The sequence below is a fragment of the Enhydra lutris genome, unplaced genomic scaffold (genome assembly GCF_002288905.1).
Source record: "Enhydra lutris kenyoni isolate GAN:26980312 unplaced genomic scaffold, ASM228890v2 scaffoldscaffold15, whole genome shotgun sequence".
Classification (NCBI taxonomy): domain Eukaryota; kingdom Metazoa; phylum Chordata; class Mammalia; order Carnivora; family Mustelidae; genus Enhydra; species Enhydra lutris.
In genome coordinates, this window is record NW_019154099.1 from 62,246,549 (window position 1) to 62,269,363 (window position 22,815).

The following is a 22,815-nucleotide window of genomic DNA, read 5'->3' on the forward strand; positions in this document are numbered from 1 at the left end:
GTTGGTCGGTCTGTGGGGGGCTGGCGGTGCAGGGGGAGGGGCACTCAGGTTGAAGGGACCCAAGAGCGTCTTTACCACCAGCACTCTCGGCCAGTTTGCTGCTCATATGAGCCAAGCCACAAACACGTTGAAATGGCAAGAAAGGAAACTGGAGGGAAATTAGAGAAATTGCTACAAGGGCTCTTCTTCTTCTTCTTTTAAACATGGGTCTTATTTGTACTTGTTGCATAGCCCGTCGGTGGAGGAGATCTGTGCTGTCAGACCCGTTCTCTGCCGGGCCACTCAGAAAGGTGTGACCTGGTTTAAGAAAAGGTGATATTTAAGAAGAAAAAGCCTTCAGCGCAGAAACATTAAGGATGACTATTCACATGTCAAAAGATTTGCCTGTTTCCGGAAGTTTCCTCACTGTACTTTTTCAGGTATTATACAAATCCAATGTGTTTTCAATGCCTTTCAATTAAAAGAATTGATTCACACTCAACTTTATTTCAACGTTATTTCAACTTTATTTCAGCTTAAATATAATGCGATAAAAACGTATTGTTCCGTGTTTCAGTTCCGGGGGAATCTATTTCCTCATGTTGATGGAAGGATCTGACATTGGAGCTGACAGCAGGAGGTTCTAGTGGGTCCTGCTCCGTTCTGCCGCCGGCTAGTAGCAAGTCACGGCCCCTGGCCTCAGTCTGCCCACCTGTAAAGTAGGAGCAAAGATGCTTGCCTACTTGGCCTGTGTCTCCAAAATCGTGATGGGTTTAAAAAATGAGACGGCCAAGGCTGTGACCCTCACCGGGAGGGGTTGTGGCCGTCCTGCAAGCGCTCTGCTGGCCGGGAGATGGGCTGTTCCTGGCGGTGCTGGGGCACCCCGGCGGTGTTTCCAGGGGCCAGGCCGTTTCCCTCCAAGACCACCTCGAGTGTGCAGGCCTCCATGCTGCATCCTTGCTCATCCTCCCTCGGAGCCCGGTCTGCCAGGACACGATCTGATGTCCCTCGTTTTACCTCTTGCCGACCTGATGGCCCCGCAGCTGCTCTCCCGGGGCAGTGAATGGGGAGCGTAGGGATCCCACGCCCGCCCCACACGTTTGCTCTGGCTTCCTGTGAGTCACCTTACTTAACCCGCAGTCACCGCATGGAGGTACGTGGGGCCCGCTGTGCCTCGGAAACGCTGCAGCGGCCCCATTCCCGCAACTTATTCAAGGTCACACAGCATGGGAGATGCATCAGGGGCTCGGGATTCAGTCTCCAGTCCTCTAGACGCCTTGGAGTGGAGGCCCTGTCCTCTGTTACAGGCAGGGAGGAGGGGAGCAGCCAGGCCTGCCCGGGGCAGCTGACCGCTCGCCAGTCTGCTTGATTTATGGCCCCAAAGGAGGGATGCGGAGCGATGAGGTGTTCTCACCCCACCGAGGACTTCTGGAGTGATCCACGCTCGTGTACACACCCCATGTGACCCGACAGGTTGGCGCCAAGTTCTTCATGTCATGTGAGGCACACGTTGGACCTCTGGCCCCCCAGGACCCCAGCCATCCACTCCTGGGCCCTTATAACCAACGTTCCCCTCACATGGTGGGAACAGGTCCCCGGTGAGGAGGTGCCAGCATCTGATGGCCCAGCAGTGGGGCTGGGGAGCTGCCCGTCCTGAGCCCCCAGCAGAGCAGCCCAGCCGCCAGCGCACAGAAGGAGGTCGGGGCGTCCCTGCGTCCGCACACGGACCGGCCCCGACGGAGTGAGGGTGAGTTCACGGTGTGCCATCCTTCAACATCCAGATGCTGTGACTTCACACAAAATCGTGTCTAGGTCATTTCTCTGTGAGCTGGTCACACGATACGATGGCCCCTCCTCTGTCAGTGGCAGTTACTGGAGGCGAGATGCGGCCGTGGCCTGAAGGTCCCTGTCTCCGACAACATGTTGCCCCCCAGCCCCCAGCCAGCCCAGTCTGTCCATCCAGCCCTGACCTGCAGGCTCTCCCTGGGTCTGGTGTGTTGTCTGCTGTGACAGCTCAGCCGCCAGTGGTCTGGGAAGGGGGAGAAGACGGGGAGGGGCGGGGTGGGGCCTGCGCTCACAATACAGCCTGAGTTGACTCCACATGAGGAGGGCCACAGGGTGAGGGGGAGGCTTCTTTGATCTTCATTCCCCAGCCCCCAAATCTGAGCCTTGGCCATTCACCCCCCTAAAAATAGGGTTCCCTAAGCAATCACTGAGGGTTGTCCTGATGACAAAGGGCTGAGGGCAGCAGAGGGAAGGTGATGGGGAGTGGAGGAGGGAGCTTTGGGACAAAGGAACGGAGTACATCCTGTCCAGTTCAGGGCCACCCGTCCTGGGCCTGAAGCTCCCTGGGTGACAGTCCATCCAGACCAATCCCAGTGCTTTGTCCCTCTGCTTTTCCCTCAGCTTCCTTTCTGCCCGCACAGCCTTCAGACCCGTAAGTGCCCATGGGATTGGCCCCGTCAGCCTCCTGATGCTACGGGCCCTTTCCAAAAGAGAGCTGAGTCACAGAGGCTGAGCCAGGGTTGGCGATTAGAGAAGAAGTTTATAGGAGAAACCCCAGGAAGGAAAAAAACCCCAAGAACGGAATGTTTCATTTTCAAGAAATCATTGCCTCACGGAAAAAAAATGAATGGATTGCTCTTACTGGCCCTCCTCGTCCTGCCTTTTCTGCCAAGAAAGAAGAAGCACAATTTTTAACCTTCGTAGAACGGAGAGAGACAGCTGGAAGGTTCAGCAAGCAGAAAATGAAGGGCTTGCACAAAGGAAGACCTCTGTCCCAGGTGCAGAATCTTGGCAACAGGACATGGGCTGCAGCCCCTGCAACGCGCTCTTTGAAAGCTTATTGTTGAAAGAGAGACCAGATTCTGGGTCAATAATCAATAAGCCCTTTGATGAGAAATAGAGATGTCAGGTCCTGGGAGTGGTCACTACCGTGTGAGGTGACGTCACACCTCTGACCAGAGGCAGACACAGGACCATGTCCGCAGGAGGGACCCAGGGCTCTGGCTTCCACTGCAGACCCACACTCAGCTCTGCTCAGGGATCTGAGGGGGTGCACACTGCCCTGGGGCACACGGCCACGCCCACCCACGCTGCCCACGTGACAGATGACGTCCTCCCTTTTATGAATGTCAGCCTGTTGGGTTGCCACCTCCTCCCACATCCTTCAAAACCCTACCTAAAAATACTCCGAAAATCCTTCTCACAGAAGGTGATGGCCCTATTGATTAAAAGAAAATTAGATTGAATTATTTTGGGAGACATAATGTCCATCATCAGTTAAAACGTATGTTAAATTAATTCATTTGCTGGTTTCAGAGCAGACAAATTAGGAGCCACTGGGGAAAATCCTGTTACAAATAGAATCTCTTAAAAAGACATATATTGCTTCTTTCCTATTATGCTATTCTTCCTTCCGTCAACATTGTGCACACGCGGGCACATGCTGACGGCTCTGGTGTCACAAACGCATATTTTATCTCAACGTTAGTGTTTTCATAAAGTTATTAGCTTCTGCTCCAACGTAACCTGCCGCAGGCGCTCCGCGCTTAGCCAAACTGGCAGAGGCTCCGCTGGGGCACGGTGGGCTGGGGGCCTTCCTAGCCCTGCCGGCCCCCCAGCCACACGGTCTGAGTGTCCCAGCCTGTGTGTCCGGCTGCATCTGAAACGCACGTTCCACTGTGTGTCCCGTTGTGTGGGAGGAATGGAGTCCAGGAGGAAAAGACAACCACCGTAGCTCTATCTTCAGCGGTTGGTTTCAATGACACAAATTTAAGGGCGCTGCCCCCTCCCCACCCCACCCGAAGCTTGGTGCACCTTGAATCTTGTCAGCTGTGAGATGGGTCTTTCTTGCCCCCCTCTCGCCTCAGGGAGTTGGGAGCTGGAGTCGTGAATCGTGAATCAACCGGGCTGACAGCCCAGCCCAGGCCCAGCGGTTGGGGGGCAGCTCCTTTGTCTGGATGGCTCTGACCTCCCGTGGCCAGGCTGCCCGTGGGGACCGCCGAAGGAATGCGAGGGAGGGGCACAGGGGGGCTGGGGTCCTGCCTCTGAGGCCCTTCCTCGTGGGCGCCGCGGCCACCGGCGGGTCCGCACCTCCATCGGGCCTCACCCCGGTCCACACTGGGAGCCAGTGCGGGCGCTGTCCTGGGTTCAGTGCCAGCGGGCTCTGCTCGTGCCTGGGAAGGAGGTGGCCACATGGCGACCCACTGAGGTTGGGAAGCTCAGGGCTGAAGCTCAGGAGGGAGACGAGTGTGTTCTTGGCAACAAGCTACACAAACACCCGGCTAGGAGGGGCCATTGCCCCCATGCACGGCCTGGGTCCTCGTTCCGTGTAGAACAAATGTTTTCAAGAAAACATTAAAAGTCATTCGCGTCTCCGGGCAAGGGTGGGTCTCGTTCACCTTCAGGGACCAGTGGCGCCCACGCTCTGGCCCACGGGGCTCGCGTGTCAGCCGCCTTCCCCACACAGGGGGCCGGTGGGGCAGCACTAGGGACACGGGGCACCGGGGTCTGAGCCCAGATGAAGGAGGAGGAAGGGAACCAGCCTGAGGTGCCACCAGAGATGTTCCGAAAAGAGAAGCTACGGCGCGGCATCTGTGAGTTTGGTGGTGTTTCTACGTTCTCGGGACACTAGGCAGGTTTTAAACTTTCAGTAACTGGCTTGTGCGCTTCTGTCCGTTTACTTGGGATGTTATTTTTAAAAACCCTTCTCCAGGCAGAATAATACCCATGAAAGCCCAATACTGATGAATTCACAGGGGGCTTCAGACAGTATAATACAGACATTTAGGACAACAAAGGCCACGCTCAGTTCTGACCACAAAATGTCCTTCAGGTCTCCTGAGGGCAAAAATTATTTTAATCAATTAACTCTTTTTTTGAGAGAGAGAGAGAGAGAGCACAAGCAGGGAGAGCAGCAGAGAGCTAGCGAGAAGCAAGCTCCCCGCTGAGCCAGGACCGCATGCGGGATTCGATCCCAGGCCTCTGGGATCATGACCTGAGCTGAAGGCAGACACTTCACCAACTGAGCCACCAGATGCCCCCACGGCTGACAGTTCTAAGGGCTTCATGCATTACTTACAAGTTGTCACAAAAGCAAAAAGGTGGCAAGCTGGGTCTTATGTAGAAGAAAAGAAATTACCTTCCATGTCTTCCAGAAAACTTCTAAAATAATCCTTAACATTCTATGCATTGTTTTGTAAAATTTGAAATACAAATTCCAGGACCATATTACTCTGCCACCCAACTCATTTTTGGAAAGTTTTGTAAACAGATCATCATTAACATTTTTCCTTTTTAAAAAAAAAATTGGGAATTATATTCATTCACCTTGAATTTTTTTGTGCATCCTCACACACAGGAGAAATTGCAAATGTCATTATGTTATCAGTGTTACTTCCAAGGTAGGAGGTGATGTTGGGCTTATTATTTATTGCAAAGACTGGAAAACCTCACCGTCCAAGCCTCGCAGGTCATGCCGGAGAGCTGTTTGCTGATCTTCTAACTGGTTCTCTCTCTAAACAGAATCCATCCAAATTTCAGTGTTCACAACCATGATCTGTGTAGAGGAAAACAAGTTTTAAAATACACAGGAAAAACAGAAAAACAAAGGCAGGCAATAACACTAGAAAAACCACATTCCCTCCACCAGGCCTTTTGTTCCGCTCAAAATTAAAAATAGAAATCCACACCATCCCACAACTCTACTGCCAGGAAGTTACCCAAAGAAAACAAAACACTGATTTGAAAAGATCTGTCCGTCCTCGTGTTCGTGGCCGCATCACCTACAATAACCACGCCACAGAGGCCAGCTGAGCGTCCCCAACGCAGGCGCGGACAGTGGAGATGGGCGGAGATGTGGCTCGGCCGGATTGAGGCAGGAAACCCTGCCGTGGGTGACAGCGTGGGTGGACCCAGAGGGCATTACGCTAAGTGAGGTCAGTCGGTCACAGAGAAAGAAACACCGTCTGGTTTCACTCAGAATCTTAGAAACAAATGAATCAACAAACAAAGTGCAGAGAACAAACTGACAGTGGGGGAGGGGAGGGGCGGGGGGGGCAGGCAGGAGTGGGCTTCCAGGGCGGGCATGACTGGCTTATCGTATTTTTAAGGCAAGCAAGTGCCCGCAGACGTCTGTCCCGATCCGTCGACACGCTGAAATAGCTGCGTGGCCTCCGCCCCTTTCCCGGGTGAGTGGCGACAGGCCGTGCACCGTCGGCTCTCCCGAGGCTGCAGAGCCCCCGCGTCTGGGTGAGCAACACAGATTACTCCTCGCGTCCCGGATCGAGGGACATTCCGGTAGTTTCTGGCTGTTGGGCTGTTGGTCAGCTCGTCGGAGCAGCGCCGCAGGGAGTCGCTCATGTGTGTCACTCGGCACGCTGCCAACGGGTCTGCGAACAGGTTCTAGAATCAGGACGTGTGATTTTCCTGCGCTGCCCTGATTGACTCCGTCGTGGATGAGCCGTTGCGAGCAGCCCGGGAGAGCGTCTTCACGGGGCCACACGGCCAGCAGAGCCTGGATTTTTATCCGCTGCATGAAGAAAATGAGAGTCTGCATTTCAACATCCCAGGGGAACAGGACAGGCCCTCCAGCCCGCGGGGCGGCCTCCGGTGTGCTGGCAGGGAGCCGACCGAGCTCGCACCTTCGGACACGCGTGATCACAGCCCACACTCACTTCTCTGGAAAGGGCTTGGCCTTCATGCTGTGCAATTTGGGGTGGGGGCAACTGAGTACGGGGGAGCCATGTCGTTCTGCCCCTGCCCCTGGGTCCGCACCTGCCCCTGGTTTGGGGGGTGGCAGATGGAGCGGGTCGGAATCGGGGGACGTGCCACACCCGAGCTCCTGACCAGATGAGAGTCCCCTGATTCTCAGAACCCATCTCGAAGGACACAAATGCCGTTCCATCGTCCTCCCGGCACCCCTGCCCTCCCAGGGCCCATCTGCCCATCTTGCAAGTGGGACGGATGGTTCAGCAGCCAGAGGCGAGCTCGCTGACATTGGCCCCGGGGCCAATGGCTGACATTGGCTCTTCTGCACGCGTGGGCAACCTCTCTCCAGCCCACAGAGCCCCTGTGGCCTTGGCGGGGAGCTGAAAGTGCTCTCGTTCTGCTTGGAACAGGGTGCCGTTCTCCCACCAGTAATCAGCCACCCGGAAGCCGCGTGAAGGGACCGACGCGCTCCTCAGTAGGGTGAGCGATGGGTGTAAACAGCTTTGAGTGGAGCATGGATGCAAACGAAGGATGTGATCAGGTCTTGACACAAAGCGCTTTGCCTGTGTCCGTAGCCACTTCCCACCGAGTGGGGCAGCGTCCCGCCCAGAGGATGCGGGCTCCCACTCCCCACATGGCCACTGGGATAGCTCGCAGTGGGGGTGGCCTAGGGCAGACGATGCAGGAGGAGGCCTCTGGCCCCAGCATCCCCTACAGGAGCTGTGCACACCTGTTCACAGGTCCTAGAGGGGACAGCAGGGCTCAGCGAGGCTCTCCTCCCAGGCCCCCATGCGACCAGCCCCCCACACGTCCAGCCCCCCATGCAGACAAGGGGTGAGGCACCTGCTGCTTGAGCCAGTCTGCACCCCCCTTCTTTATCTTCCTGTCTCTGTCTTGCAGGGGAAGCCTGGGTCCTACTCACTGTATTTCTCCTGCAATGAAAGGACGGTCATTGTTTGTCCCCGCTCATGACACAAGAGACCAACAGAAAGCCACTTGCTGTCCCTGCTGGGATTTCCCTCCTGGGTTCTGATCAGCTGTGGGGGAAGGAAGGCACACCCCTGAGAGCCGAGGGGCAGCCTTGGCCCAGCCTGTGGGCCTCGAGTCATCCCTGCTGCCCTTCCCTCCAAGGACACCCCCAGGCACGGTCCCCTCCCGCTGGACCCAATCCAGCCCTCGGTTGTGCTCTGGTTTGCTTCCTGGTCTCAGAGAGGTGCGAGTCTTCGCAGAGCGGAACCTCATGGCTTTACCGGCATGTGAGGCCAGAGCGACGCTGCGGTCAGCGCAGACACGGAGGGGAGGGCCCGAGCCGCGGGGAGCTCACCATGGCGGCTGCGATGGCTCGTGGCCAAGGAGAGGCTGCGACTCCAGCAGAGCTAGTCAGGGAGGGAAGAGGGACGTGCCGGCGGGAAAGATGTAGATGTGAGAGAACTTGTGCTCCCGGCAACACAGGAAGAATTAAAACCGGGAGCGCGGCTTGATGTCAGCTGCTCAACTTAGCAACTGCGCAATGAGGACATTTACGCCTGGTTCCCGGCTAACGGGCGGCCGCCAAAGTGCTCACCGGCCAGTGTATGAAAGACAAGTCATTGTAGTAAAAATTCTGGGTTTCTTTAAATTCCCTTATGATTTTTTTGTTAGTTAAAAATACTAAAACCTAGGGACGCCTGGGTGGCTCAGTGGCTTAAGACTCTGCCTTGGGCTCAGGTCATGATCTCAGGGACCTGGGATCGAGCCCCGCATCAGGCTCTCTGCTCAGCGGGGAGCCTGCTCCCCCTCCGCCTGCCTCTCTGCCTGCCTGTGATCTCTGTCTGTCAAATAAATAAATAAATAAATAAAATCTTTAAAAAAAAATACTAGGACCTAAAAGTAATTGACTTTTTAAAAAATGTATCTGGAAAAATGCAAAAGAGTACAAAATAGAAAAAGTTATCCATGATAGCATCACTTTCGAAGTATAGAAACTCCGCCCCCAACGGTCAAGACACAGCGGATGGAGAGACGGGGAGGCTGGGAAGCTGGGGAATGCCTCGGGCCAGCAAGTGCCCTGTGTGACCTGGTGCCCCCGCCAGAACCACGTGCGGTTAGCAGACGACACTGAGCCACAGAGCGTCTGCGCCCCGAAAGCTTGCATTTTGCACAAAGACATGCAGTCAGTTCCGTCAGAGGCTGTCCCTTCAGACACTGTGAGGAGGTGTGCAGACGGGACGGCCTGAGCCTGGTCAGGGCAGCCGGCGGCCGGCACAACCACGTTCGTCACTGGATGTTCCTCTTTCCTTCTGGGCCGTTTGCCAGTGACTCAGGGCCCTGCTGGAAGAAAGGAGGGGCACCAGCTACTGTCCTCCAGTGGACTCATTAGTAACAGGGCGTGTCAATCATGAGACCAGTGGGAGAGCTCATCGGTGTCCACCAGGATTCTCCTTGGATACGAGGCACCGAGCACAACCCATCATGTTCATTTCTTTGGAAAGTAAACAGCAGAGGAAGGACTAACTGGTGTGGCGGCCACGAGGGGGCCACTGAGTGTGGGGCTCCCAGCAGGCTCCATGAGGAAATGCCAGCAGTGACGCCTCCGACGGGTCAGGAAGCAGCTTCCTATCAGGTGTGTCCAGAGGTGTGCATGGTGCATGTGTGTGCACGCGTGTCTGCGTGTGGCACACTTTGTGTGTGTGTGTTCGTTGGCAGGTGTGTGCATGGTGTGTGCGTGGTGCACGCCATGGTCTCGGGTATGTGCACGAGTTAGCATGCTTGCTTATGTGTGTGGTGCTCACAGGTAGGTGCATCAGAGGGTGTGCCTGTGTGTGTTCACGGGTGTACGTGCTCCCATATGCTTGGTGCACACACACATGGGCGTGGTGTGTGTGCACGTGCGTACATCGTTGCATGTGTGTGCACAGTGTTGTGTGATGCATGCACATACATGTGTGGTTGTGGGGGGGTGTTCGTGTGTGCACGGTGCACATGGTTGTGTGTGTGGGGGTGTGGGTGTGGGGGGTGCATGGTGCATTTGTGTGTGTGTGTGTGCGCACGTGTGCATGGATCTCCATCTCCTGGCCAGCACGAGGGAAATGGAAGGATTATTCCCGAAAAGTGGTAACCACCGCAGCAGGCATGGGCCGGCACCAGGAGCGTGGCCCCCGGAGCCATGAGACTTCCTGCTGTTGCCCTGCACGCTGTCTGTGGGGGGCGGGTCCCACAGAGCACCCACGCAGCTCACACTGCCTGTGCCAGCCCATCGCCGCTTCTGTGCCGACAAGTCTCCAGGCTTGGCCGAGCGTTAGAGACCGCTCAAAGCAATCCGCTCCATCTCTTTGGGGTGTGATAGTCGGTTAGGGAATAAGAAACAGCCTCATTCTAGAAATCAGCTCATAAATGACCTAGTAAATTGTACCATAAAGAAGCAGAAAAATGTCCTATTGTTTTAGGAAACCCTGGATCTGATCTTCGATGTTCTCCTCTTAGCAGCAACACAAGACCGCAGGGAAGCTGCTGTCCTCCTGCCCATGGCAGCGGCCCTGCGGCCTCCGGCTCCCGGGCCTGGGAGGGCACCCCCACCCCCGCCTAAATGCCTTTCCTCTGCGTTCAGATCCACAGAACCCCAGTAAACTGAGTCAGTTGCCAAAGAAAAGCCAAGAGTTTATTCTTGAGAACACGGCCCGCCAGGTGCTGTCAGCGGTCGTGAGCACCTGTGGACAGAGTGTGCGTGTGTGCACAGTGCAAATGTGTGCATCTGTGTATGTGGTTGCGTGTGTGTGCATGGGGTGGGGGTCCTTCCCAGAAAGGCGGCAGGGGACGCACAACATGGCCAAGGGCCGACTGCCCTGAGACTGAGCACAGGGAGCCCACGTCAGGAACCTGGAACGAGTTCCACAGGACCGAAAGCCACCCTGCCATCCAAACGGGAGAAGAAAGACAAGAAGAAGGAAAAGGGTGATGGCAAGAAACAACAGAGCATAAAAGCCAGGGCGTCCACTGGACCGCCTCTGTGTGCCCCGCTGAGATGGCTCGGGCAGGACCTAGAGGTGGGGCGCGTCGTGCCTGTCCCTGGCTGCCTCTGCAACGGTGAGGCTCCGTGTGGAGAAGCTCGTTGCACCCCATCCTGGGGTAGGTTCTGCTGCAGTGACACCGAGCCCGCGTGGAGGGACTGGAGCCGTGGCAGGAGCGCTGCCATTGTCCAGGAAATCCTGGCGCACGGCCACGCCCAGGACGACCTGGCCCTCACTGAGGGTCCCAGCAGAGATCCTGCTTAGAAACGTGGCCCCCCGCATCCTTCCCTTCGCCTCCTCTCCAGTTCCTGAAAATCACGAGAAACCCACGGTCTTGCCTGTCCTCCCTCCCGTGCCGCGGGGCGGAGTTGTCCCTGCGGCTGGATGTCCCTGCTATGAAGGCATCGACAAAGAGCTGGAGTGTGTCTTTCCCTGATGGACGGCTTTTGGTTTCGTTACAGTGAAACATTGTTGCACTTCCCCTAAGTTTGAACAGGATCCATAGCCGAGCGGCGCTGAACGCTCAGCCGCGGTATTTGCTTCATAATTATCACCTGTAATTGCTACAACAGCTAACGATCACCGCCGGCGGCAACAGAGTCGGGGACGGTGCCACTCATGAATGAGACACTGTGGGGCCCTCGTCGCGCGGGACCGTCCAAGGTCGAGCAGCAATGAAAAACACAGAACGCTAAATGTACATTCAAATGCCGACAAAATCCTATGACACAGTAGTTCTTTACTGGCTCAAATCAAAATTTTAAACAGTTTACTTCCCTCCGTCTTCCCGAGAGTTTTATGTAACAAACTTCCAGTGTCATGACTAATAGCGGCTCTGGGCGAGCATCAGCCTGGCGGCGGCCCCTCAGCCCGTGATGTGAGCTCCTTATTACAGGGTACATTATGCAGGAGCTCCGCGCGGTGATGGGACACGGCAACCCCGCTGTGAGGATGCCTATCAGAGCTTCTTTTAAAGCCCTTTCTCAATTGTCAGCAAAGTATTTTTTAAGGTTAAAAGGTGTAAAATTATTCTGAAATGCTTTTCTGACCTGTCGCCTATCACTGCAAAGAGCTATAGTTCATTTTTTTCTAAAATTGTATTTTTTTGAAATGCAGTAATATTATAAGAATAAGCTTTAGAAGAGGAAAATAGTCCCATGAAATGTTCATGATTTTTTTTGCATGCGTCCTTCTCCAATGAATGCAACATTAGCCATTGTTTCATGCTCTGAATTGTAATTCCTGGTGCAGGTTTTCTTGCTCGCAGCCTCCGCTGCTGCAGAGAATTAACGTAAATGACCGTTACGCTCACACTCCCTGCTTCTCTCCCTCTGTGTTTCTTCACCGCTGTCCTTGCAGCAGCCGCCCCATCCTCCACCCTGCCTCGCCACGCAGCGGTGCCAGGGGACGGTGGGCCAGTGTGCTGGGCGCTGCCCCTGCCCTAATTGAAACAGCCCTGGGGGTCGGCGGGAAGGCAGCTGCCGCGCGGTTCTCGCCACCCCCTGCCTCCGTGCTGCTCTGAGCCTGCGGGAGAAGGCCCAGCCTTAGCAAATCAATCCAGGTCAGTGACTGTTGTCATGTTCAGTCCCTGGCCTCCGAGGCCCCATTCCCTCAGGGGTGGCGTTTCCGATGGCTGCTGAATGTTGATGCTCCCCTGGTAGATTTCGAAATCCAGTTTCTGCCAAGTCCTGGGAGAGCCTCCAGCACAGTCATGTCCCAGGTGCCGGGAAAATTATCCGAGAAACTCACCTCGGTGCAGACGGCGAGCCCACCTCCAACCTCTCAGAACAGAGAGAGGAGACGTGGGGCAGGTGCACGCCCACGGAAGCTCGAGCTGGCAAGTCCGTCCTTCCAAGGCTGGGGAGGTGCCCTGTCCGTTCACAGGGTCAGATGTGCTCGGACAGTTTGCAGAGGAAGGCGTTAACCCGTCCGATTCCCTCTGTCCTCACCCAGCCTCCCGTGCCACTGCCCTCGTGCTGGGTGCGGGGACAAAGGGACTGCTGGCGTTCCCCAGTCCCAGCCTCAGTGTCAGGGACGCACATCGCTCTGACGAGCGGACATCCTGTGAGGCCCTCAGTCCATTCCTTATTACAAGGACAGCACAGGCACCCAGAGTGGTGACAATTGTCAACTCAGGGAATTCTTCACAAGAGAAGAAACTTAAAATTACCTGAAATCATGTGGCTTCGGGAAGGGAACTGGAGAGAGGGTCTCCCCCAGGCTGGCGGCCGTCTCTGGAACATTTAGGCAGTATCATGAACACTGGTTGCAAACTGTATTTTCCAAGTGGCCGATGATTCAAAACAAAACCGGTTGACCTGAAGGAGAAAAGCCTGAGTCCTATCTCTTCTCTCGGTGGAAAATGCCAGCGCGTGTAGCCCAACACCAGAGGCCAGACAGTCCCGTGAGCCCGGCTTTGATGACATCCGAGGTGTCTATCGGCACAGGAAAAGTTGCTGCGGTTTTCTCTGTCATTCTAAACAAATCTATGTGTTTGCTCCCAACGTTGTATTTCCGACTTTGCATTCCGTTTCGAGCGGAGGTCCCCCAAACCATGCGTGTCCGCACCCACATCTGCATCTGCTACCGCTACTGTTCCCCCGTTTCATGCCCAAAGAAAATAAAAATGACGCTAAAGCCCCCACCCCCCAGTGAAAACAGAGACAGTGCTGTTCTCGTTTGTACTGACTTGGAGTCACCCTGTCTCACGAGACGTCAACCCCGGAAACACTTTGGTCATGGAAGGAAAATACATAAATACGCACTCCGTGTGTCTTGTTGAAAACAGTGACCAAATTTTGCAGATGCAAAGAATGTTTTAGACATGGTGCACCGTATAATTCTGCTTTTCTCTCCTACTAATCAGTGCCACCTGTGTCGTCCAGGCTTCACGCCGGTGCTTGCGGGTGACACTCACGGAGCCCGGCTGGGTCCGCTCGCCGTGTGGTCCCCATGGGGTGTGCTTCCGAGAGCTCACCCCACGCGTCCTCCATGCTCCGCCCCGCGGGTTCCGATCCCCACACGCAACACAGAGCCTGAATAAGACATGAGACTAGAGACATAGGACCCGATGGCCGTCACCTTGTTACGCAGCCCCGAGGGACTCACTCTCATCCCATCGGGTAGCGGTGGTGTCCCCTGCCTTCCCGACCACCCCTGGTCTTGAGGAAACAAAAGAACGTGCTCTGGGACTTCTGAGTACTGAGTGCTCACAGCCGTAACCATGTTATTGTAACCGAGTTTTGAGATCTTGAAAATGTGTGCATTTCACGTTTGGACAAATATGGCAGAAGAAGGTGAGGATTAGGCATAATTTCTGAAGCCAGACGCAGCTCTGTGAGCATGCTGTGAGACACAGACATGCCACTGAGGTTCCTGATTCCTCCTTTGTCAAGTGAGGGCCCTAACAGTGTCTGCCCCGCGGGGCTGTTTGAGGGTTTAATGGATGCGGCATACGAGGTACTCAGCACCTGCCTGGTACACGGCGAAGGCTCCGGAATGCTAGCCGGTGTCCCTCTCTTTAGGAGTCATTGGAGCATTTGAAAACGTGTTCCACCAATTGTCGTCCCATATTGGAAAACATTTCTTAAAAAATGAAAGCGAACCAGCACATGTTTGCTGAGAAAAGTAAGGCCCCTGGGAAAGAGATCACCCCACGCTGCGCCGGGACAAGCTTCAGCCCGACGACGTTACCCCGGCACCGGCGAGCTCAGATCTCAAAGGGGGTCCGAAACCGTTTTGTGCCTGTCGGGAAGGAACTTACACCCCTCACGGGACTCCTTGAAGTCGAGCTCTGTCACCAGCTCCAGCGGCTGCTCCCGGCTAGCCTGACACTGCCCGTTCCCCAGCGGTGCTGCCCGTCGTCCGTTCAGCGCCCGAGCCCTCCCTTGGCCTCGTCTTGCTCCGTCCTTGTTGAGTGGGCAGGAGGGACCCCCTAGGGCCGCCGTTCTGCAACCAAGCCCACGTGAGGCATCCCCAAGGTCTGTGCGCTGATGGCGTGTGAGAGTCTGGGGAGAGCCCAGTGAGGCCAAGTCACTTCGTACCGTCGCTGCGAGGAGGTGTCCCGGTCAGCACTGGCCGCGTGTGGGATGCCAGGCGCCATCACAGGGGCTGTTTCTGCTGATTATGCAGATGCTTCCCCCATAGACTCAGATCCCACACATGCCCCTCCCTCAAGAGTAGCCAAATCCTTCCTGCCGTCTGGGTGGGGCGACTTCAAGAACTTTCTAGATGTGTTGCCCCTGAAAGAACCGTCCCCGAGAAGGTCGGGACGGGCCCCTGGACCAGCGGGAGAGCGCAGGCTCTCTTAGCAAAACCTGCCTCGGTGGAGCCGGTCGCCTGCACCCCGCGGTCCCATGTCCGCGCTGTGTCCGCCGCACACAGCCCGGGAGCCGTCCTCCCTGGGCGCTCTTACACTCGCAGGGCCGCATGCCCGCCCCGTGCCACACCCCGAGTCCTCTGCTGAAGCAAAAATTGTAGGAAACAGGGAGCTAGCGAAATGTGAAATGTGGTTTGGAAGGTGTCCGGCTCGGGCCTTCCTGGGAGGGGACGTACGTCAGAAACCTTTGCGCCGTCCATCTGCACACACGCCGACGTGCGCACTGTGTGAGGCCAGTGCCAGCCTCAGGCCAAGCCCTCCGCTCTCCTGTCTTGCAGCCCGAGCCCAGCCCACACGTGCCCGCTGCACCTGCTGTGTGGCTCCCGGTACTCTGAGTCCCCGAAAATCCCCGCGGCACGAGGCGCACTTGTCGCTCAGCCCTGCAGAGCCATCGGGGCTCGTCCGGACCCCACGCACACTTAGTGGACACCCATACAAGCAACCGTCTCACCGTCAACTCAGGAGGACCGAGCAAGGCGGGTGTCACGCCCTTTGTTCATTTATTCCTGGCAGCTATGCTGTCTGGTGCAGGCTTCGGTCACGCTGCGGACGGGCACACCCTGCTCTCCGCGGCTTCGAGCGATGGCGTTTCTTCCTCAGCTTCACGCTCGCCTGCCGCAGGCTGGCTGTGGACCCCGCTTCTTGGTGTGGCTTCTGGTTCACTGTTTTCCATGACACTTGGCCCCTCCTTCTAGAAGGTTCTTCCTTTCCCATCAGCCTCGTTGGCCATATTTGAAATAAGCATCACAGATACACGCTCCAAGTCTCCTTGTTGTAGATGATGGGCCCAAAAGTCGTCTTATGTCCCCCAAATCACAGCCCCTTTGAGCCCAGGGCTGGTAGCTCTTTGGCACTAGTACCTTAGGGGTCTGGCTTCTCCTCCGCCTAACCTGAAGCCACGCGTGCTGGGACTTGCATCTCTGGTCCTACTTAGACCCACCTCTCCCACTTGCTCGACTTCTTGCCTCCTTGCCAACACGTCTGTTGACCCACCTGCTGCTGTGCTGGGCTCTGCCGGGAGAGCCGCACTCGTGGTGTCGTCACGAGCCACCCTAAAGGCAGTCGTGACGGGGCACCCTGGCTCTTCCCTTCCAGCTGAGCCTGCTAAGAAGCTTCAACGGTGGGTGTCGTGACCATACTTGGGGAGTGATGTTGGCTGGAGGACTGAAATCCGAACATTAGGAGCAGTTCGAAGCTTTCCAAGTTAATTTTTTACGATTTTGGTGGGAAGCAATTGTCTTCTCTCCTCCTACAAGTTAATAAACGTGTGGATTTCCCACCCTCCCTCGATTCCTGGTCACAAACGAGCAACCCTTGTCTGAGCTCCTCTCTCTCTCGAAATACATTGCCAAACGCAGACAGGACCACTGTTGTGGGATGAATTGTCTCCCAGGAAAGATATGTTGAAGGTCTTATCCTCAGAACCCGTGAATGTGACCTTATTTAGAAATGGGGTCTTTGCAGATATAATCAAGTGAGATGTTTACTTCTCATTCCTGGTACTTGGCTACAGAGGCTGGTGATTCTGTTCCCGCTGGGACCCTGCTGGTGGGGCAGCAGCCGTGCCGACTAGAGCCGACACCATAGCGGATGGCTGGGAATTGCACACGGGTCCTAACACAGGTCCCGTCTCTCCCGAAGCCACGCCAACTTCAGTGGGGACTTAGGGACAATGTTATGTGTCTGGGAAAAGAATTAGAAATACATGTTGGTTATTACCAGTGGTTGTAGTTGTTGTTTAACTGGTCTCATTTTGGAAAACCGTATTTTCTGCCCACAGTTTGCTGGTAAATAAAAATGCCATTGTGTTTTGTACTGTGACCTTGACTCTGATTATTCAACCCTGCTTAGCCCTCTTGTTAACTCTAAGTATTTGTGCATTCTGCTAGGGGTTTTGTGTGTGGATAATAATCCCATTGTCTGCAAATTTTGAGTGTTCTTTAATATCATTTTCTTGATCAATCCTTAAATTTTTTTCCTTCATTTTTTGACCTGCTGGAATAGGTAGGACTTTAAGTACAGCATTGCACAATTGTTGATAACTGGTATCCTTATTTATAAATGATTTTAAAGAGAACAGCTTCAAATTTTCTACTGTTAAGAATGATAGTTACTGGAGGCTTCTGGCAGCAACTCTGAATTGGGTCGAGGAAGATACTGTCTATTCCCGGTGTAGTAAAAGGTGTAGCATTACTGAGATCGTGGCTGTCAAATATATATCCTGCTCTGTGACAATAATTGTGTGATTCTTCCTTAGTCTGCAAATAGGCTGGTTTTTATCCATATATTTTCCTAAGGTGATAGAACTCTTGGATTCCTGAGTCAATCCCAACTAGACGGAGCAAGTTATCCTTTTAACAGACGCAGCTGGGTTACATTTGCTAAGATCCTGTGCACAATTTTTGTATGTTTTCTCATGAGTTGATTGGCTAGAGACTGGATACATTTTGGTAAATAAAGCAGAAGTGAAACTTATTCTCATGGTCCAAGACATCGTTAATTTCAAGGTCAGCACCTATTAAGTGACAGATTTTCCAGGAGGAGCCCCTGTTACATCCCGTACACGCGACCATCAGCGAGACACTTTCTAAGTGTAACTGTCTCACCCATTGAGGAAAGCGACACACGGTACAGGGTTGAGCATGGCTGGGAGGTCGGGCTTGCTTCTCGCTCCCTGAGCCTGAATTTCCCCATTTGTAAAGGGAGGGCTAGAGCATCTCTGAGGTGTCCTTTGGTCTCAAAGTTCTCCTTCTATTACACCATCTCCCCGGAGAGCTTCTTGGTCCTGGAGGGGCCGCCCACACCCTTCCTGGACCATCACCCTACACTGCCCAGTTCACAGGTAGCCGAACGAACAGATCCCTTTCCAAGAGGCAACAGGAGGCAACAGAGAAGCTGCTCCGGAGCTAATGGGACAGGTTGCAGGGTCTGCATGCAAACCGCCCCTTCCCAGAGTCGCTGCCGGAGGCCCAGACCTGCCCCCAGAGTGTTGGAAACCCGTGAGAGTCGGCCCCGGGGGATTCGCCGTGAGGACAGGCTCGCCTTGACAAGGACAGAAGGCCCAGTCCCCTCCCTCTTCTCTGATTTACAAAACTACTTGTACATTTCTTTTTTAAAAGGGTCAAGGTACTTCTTGGTGTGTGAATAAGTGACGACGTCTTTTGCTGACAACAATTCCGTTTCAGACTAGAGAATGGATATTCTCCTGCTACTTAACGTATGAAAAAACCATGTATGATAGTTTTATTTAATCGTCTTCTGACCTAAAAAAAAAAAAAAAAAAAAAGGTATTCACTTTAGGGCTGAAATGCGGACATCGTGACATGAGCCCTCTGTGTGAAGAACTCTAAAAATAAGCAGTGATCACAAAACCTTTTTATTTTCATTTTAAAGACCACCCGAACAGGATCTCCAACCTGAGAAAAGTAGAAGAGACGATTCCGTCCATCTCTCGTGCCACAGATTCATTGTGGCAACCTCAGAATCTGTTGGAATCCGTTTTGAATGACCTTGATCTTTGACACTTAATTCCTCCCTTTGACTGCCAGGTTCAGGGTCTTGATTTTCAGAGATTTATAAAACGGGATAAAAAGCTTTCTAAAAATCAAGTAGCACTGGGGCGCCTGGGTGGCTCAGTGGGTTAAGCCTCTGCCTTCAGCTCAGGTCAGGATCTCTGGGTCCTGGGATTGAGCCCCGCTCGGGCTCTCTGCTCATCGGGGAGCCTGCTTCCCCCTCTCTCTCTGCCTGCCTCTCTGCCTACTGGTGATCTCTCGCTGTCAAATAAATAAATAAAATCTTTTTTTAAAAAAATCAAGTAGCACTTACAAAATCGGAATTTCAGTGAAGTCAACACACTGTATCCCTGGATTTAATTTTACTTGACACATATTTGGAGTCTTTTCTTTAATGGATCAAATTTGGGGGAGATTCTTGGAGCTGGAAGGTTTAGAAGTCACAGCGTTGAGTCAAATAAAACATCTGGACATCCGGCTCCGGTGACGGCTCTGTTTGCTCCACTGGGTCTTGGAAAGCTTTTCTGAACCAAACGACTGTTAAAAATCCAAAAGCTGAAACTCTCTGTGGAGAGAAGACACAGGCTACGGCATCGCAACTGTCACCCATCCCCTCCGAACATCGACAGCACAAACCAAGAAAAAGACAAAATAGTCAAGGGAGGAGAGAGCACGGAGGAGAAGACATGTTTCCCCTTCAGCTGCCGGCTTCTCTCCAGACCCACCAGCAGGAGCCGGGAGGTAACAGCACCCCCTCTCAGCGGGACCCCCAGCTCCGGCTCCCACTCTCCTGGTTGCCCTGTCTCCTGACCCAGCGCACACTAAACTTTCAGGAAACTGCTCCATGTTTTCTCACTTCCCACTGCCCCGCAGCACACCAGTCCACGCGGGACAAGACCAGAGGCACCGAAGCCCAGAGGAGAACTTAATTACACTTCTGTGTAATTCCTTTTGGCTCTGCGTTCTGTGAACTCTCCTAATGCATGACAGTTTCTCCAACTATCACGTTCCAATTAGCAAGCGTGGGAAGAAATCGTGGCTGTGCAGCACCTTGGACAGAGTCGCTTTCCTTCCGCTCTGAAGTTCGTCGAAGAGTCCATTCCCGTGTTCTGGATGAACGGGTTCATGACACCATCACCACGGCACTTTCTTACTCAGGTGATGGCAGGGACGGGTGACCAAAAGACAAGCATTTTACACTAAGAAGTGCTGGCCAGGTCTCAGCCCTCAGGGACAAGGCTGCCTTTCGCCCGACGGTGATGACCCAGGGCGGGAGAAGGGGCAGGAATGTCCAGATCAGACGCCGGACGTGACATCAGTGCCACCGCCCGTGTTTTGTGCAATAAAACTGAAGGTTCATCTGCTGGTGCAGAAAGCTTTCTAATGTCCTCACACGGTACATTACGGTTCCGTAAATACCCAGGACCCTGAAAACCCGACTAGTGGCTTCTCATCCACGGACCTCTTAAGGGTCTATGACCGCTTCGTCTACTGTGGCGATTTAATAATCGTGTTCTGTGGGTTTTCGTTTCAGATTTTGTAAGCACCTGTTTCTGTGGCTTCCCCATTGGACAGGCGCCCCAGGACGGCGCCTCCCAGACGGTCTGGGGGAGAGAACGGCTTGCTCTTTAATCCTAACCCGCTGAAGACCTTAGTTTATAGAACCAAATACGAGCAAATTCCTAGAAACTAAAAAGCGAGCATACGCACAATGAAGCCCTCATCAGGACCACCAGGTGTCCAAGCTTTTCCTCAGTTTCTACACCTGCAGTGTGGGAAATCAGCCCGTCTGAAAACCACACGCTCTGGCAGAGCGTTGCCCGAAGCTGTGGTTCCTAAGTGTGTGTCAGGGCGCCCAGGGGTGCCCCAGGGACCCCACGGGACCCATTTCCAAGGGAAACGTAGCCGCGCTCAGCACCTGTCGTACCTGCAGAGGAACCGTCGGCCCCGGGCACCTTGTCACTTCAACATGGCCGGGCCCCGTTCCTCCTGACGGTGGCTCTAGCTGTCGCCATAACGAAGCTGAGTCCGGCGCAAACCCGCTGCTGATGGGAAGGGAAGGCGCCAATTTCCCATCTGACCCCGAGCTTGGAGAGGCTGTTGGGTGCAGCACAGACACTCACACCCATGAGTACGTGAAGGGACGAGTCACTCGATCCCCTGCCTCCTCATGCGTCTGGGAAAGTGCTGGGCGTCCGACACCTTCCCACGTCGTGCCCTGAAGTCTTGGTTCAAGTCGTGAGGACGTCATAGAGTTCTCAGGCAATTCTCCCTCACCTCGACGTCTTGTCCTTCCGTCTGGAGAACGTCTCACCTGCTGACAGCATCCCCCGGGTCTTCAAGCCCTGTTTTGCCCGAAGGGAATGAGAGGTCCAGGTGATGGGGCTCGAGGGAGGCCCAGGAGGCACTTTTCTCGGAAATCGCTTCTTCTGTGGAGAGCATCTCATTTCTCCCGGCCGACACCCCACGAGGCAGGGGGCCGCCACCGCGAGGGCACGAGGAGGTAGGCGCTGAGTGTGGGCGCACCCTGTGTACATTTCTAAACAGTGGATTAAGGTGGAAATGTTGAAATCTCTCTGGATTCCTGCCCACTCTAAATCATTCATTACTCCTCGCAGTTTTAACTAATGTTTTCCCCATTTGACATTTGGACCCGCTCGACTTTTAAAAAGTCACAAATTGTCCCTAATAACAGCACAAATTATGTGGGTTGCTGACGCTAACAGCTCTCATGCACTCCGTCTTCCAAGAGCTACAGCCAAGCCACCTTCATTAACCAAACAACGCGTCAGTTTAGCATAATAATAAGGCAATTTCCTGTTCTCCGTGTTGACACAGAGATCCGAGGAAGTGACACTTTATGGCTAAAATCACGGAGCCCCGAAGTGCCAAGGTCAGGCAAGCGGTCAGCCCCATGTGGGCACACGCGCCCTGCGTGCGCTGCGGCGGTGAGGCGGGCCGGGCCCTCCCCCAGCTTCCCTGCGGCCCCTCACAGGGCCATGCGCGGAGCTGTCTCCTGGCTCCCGAGGGCATGCCCACCGGCCTTCTCTGTAAGGATGGACATTAACTGCTTCCCCGGAAGTCAGCCCAAGACCACTGCAGAGCAAAATTAGAAGTTTGTTCCTCACTTTAAAAAAAAGAAAGAAAGACAGGCTCCTGGGTGGCTCCCTCGGTGAAACGTCTGCCTCCAGCTCCGGTCATGATCCCAGGGTCCGGGGATCGAGCCCCACGTCGGGGTCATGACCTACAGCAGCCGTGATAACTGGCTGAGGAGAACCTTGGGCGCTGGCCAGGTCTCAGCACAGAGCGCGGGGTGTGCTCAGTATCCCGCAAGCAGCCGCCCAGCAGGGACCCAGCCTGGAGTGGGTCTCTGGGTCTCCAGACTCTGGGGACGAGGAAGGGCTGCCGGGCCTTTACCCCACACCCACCCACCCCTGCGGGGCGTGCTGTCACACAGACCTTGTGTCCCCTGCCCGCGGAGGACCGTGCTGCCCGTGAACCTCGCCCCAGACCCTAAGGGAGGCACAGGAGGGCGTGCGCTCACGCTGAGGAAAAGAGGAATGGACTGTCTCCACGTGTCCTCCTTCTACGTCTTTACTTTCACGGGACACTAACTCTACAAGACAGCGGAAGGGGAGAGACAGGCCCTTCAGCTGGGCCGGCGCCACGTTCGTACCAGATCTGCAAGGAAAGCAGGCGGGAACAGTAGGCAGCGGGACGGTGCGTGGCGCTCACGCACGAGCATTTTCCTTGTCCCCAATCACCAAGGTCACTCGTGAGACTCGGGCTGCTCCAGGCAGAGAAAAGCAGCCTGGGGAAGGGGCACGTGGGACCGCTGACCCAGGCCGGTCCGGGGCAGCTGCGACACCGGCTCCCCGCATGCCGGCCCCACCCCAGGCAGGCTGTTCCAGCGCAGCCTCTCAACCCGCCTCGGGCCATTCCTCACCTTGGCTCAGCTTCGCCCCACCCCTGCAATACCCACGGCCGACCCGCCTCCCACTGCCCAGCCAGAGCCCATGGCTGCCCGACAGGCTCGCCCCATCCAGAGAGCACGAGACACGCTCGCACCCCGCTTGGTGCCCCCTTGGTGGGGACAGTTACCTCCTGTTTGGCCGGAAGTTCATGCAGACGAGGATTACTGATTCTGTTTCTCCTGCTTCCCCTTGGGGCCAGCTCAGAGCCGGACTGGGCTTGGTCAGACGGAAGGACACTGTCTAGAACCTCCTTACGCTCAGCCGGCCGAGTGGGA